Genomic DNA, 1,267 nt, shown 5'->3' with positions numbered 1-1,267 from the left:
CTGAGAGATGAAGGGGGGGATGAGAGGCCAGAACATCAATCTCATCTTCATGGAGGACATTGATGCCAGATGCAGTGAACCTGCTGAGAGATGAAGGAGGGGATGAGAGGCCAGAACATCAACCTCATCTTCATGGAGGACATTGATTCCAGATGCAGCTACATGTGCAAGTAATGAACCTTTTTTATTCAAAATCTCATTGACTTTAACATTTGAAAAGCAGTTTCTCCAACAATAGTTTTAACATGAACATTTTGTCCATAACTTTTTAGAGAAACTTTCCTGAATTGAATCATGGGACCAGATTGGTTGTTCCAGTTTTCCATGCTGATGGACATGACTTGCCATGTCAGGTACTTGAACAGGATCATTAATATTATCAGTAGGTATTTATTCATATTTTATAAGGTTTTAACCAAATAACCCTTTTACCATGGTATGACATGATTTTATATTTGTAGATGAAATTCAACACCCGATATGTGGAAGGTGCTGGACTGGCAGATGGGGAGCAGATGGAGAGGCTGTGGTCGTATCTGAGGCGCTTTGGGAAGGTCACCAAAGAAATGAGGCCGTCCCATCTTATTGACCTCCTGACTGATGCACTTCTCCACCATGGGAAAACGCCAGAGGCTACGTTAGTACACTTGGAATTGTTATTAATTTACTTGATGCTGGTTGACTCTAGTGATGTTCCTAACATTTCCTGTTGTTTTGATGTAGTGGACTCTCTGCCATAGAGGGTTTCCCCAGCAACAGAAGTTGCAACAGAGGCAAAAAGGGAAATGGAAGAAATTGCACAGTCTCTTCCAGGTAAACCATTGTATCAATAATCTAAGCATAGAATTTCAGTATTGATTAGAAATGTTGTCACATCTGTCACTGTTGTTATGTTTTAGGAACAACACTGGACACCATTAGGGATTGGGGCAGGAATGTCAGTGTTGTTATGTTTTAGGAACAACACTGGACACCATTAGGGATTGGGGCAGGAATGTCAGTGTTGTTATGTTTTAGGAACAACACTGGACACCATTAGGGATTGGGGCAGGAATGTCAGTGTTGTTATGTTGTAGGAACAACACTGGACACCATTAGGGATTGGGGCAGGAATGTCAGTGTTGTTGTGTTGTAGGAACAACACTGGACACCATTAGGGATTGGGGCAGGAATGTCAGTGTTGTTATGTTGTAGGAACAACACTGGACACCATTAGGGATTGGGGCAGGAATGTCAGTGTTGTTATGTTGTAGGAACAACACTGGGC

General features: G+C 42.1%; 1 long non-coding RNA gene across 1 annotated transcript; it reads left to right on the top strand.

The window, feature by feature from the left end:
* The first annotated feature begins 272 nt into the window (after positions 1 to 272).
* On the top strand, positions 273 to 930 carry LOC123732967 (uncharacterized). The gene is made up of 3 exons (XR_006763541.1): positions 273 to 353; positions 462 to 637; positions 724 to 930. It is a non-coding gene; the product is annotated as an uncharacterized lncRNA (long non-coding RNA).
* Positions 931 to 1,267: the final 337 nt, after the last annotated feature.

This window comes from Salmo salar, unplaced genomic scaffold (assembly GCF_905237065.1).
Source record: "Salmo salar unplaced genomic scaffold, Ssal_v3.1, whole genome shotgun sequence".
Classification (NCBI taxonomy): domain Eukaryota; kingdom Metazoa; phylum Chordata; class Actinopteri; order Salmoniformes; family Salmonidae; genus Salmo; species Salmo salar.
Note: the sequence above shows the minus strand (reverse complement) of the source record. Positions and strands in the feature narration are given on the sequence as shown.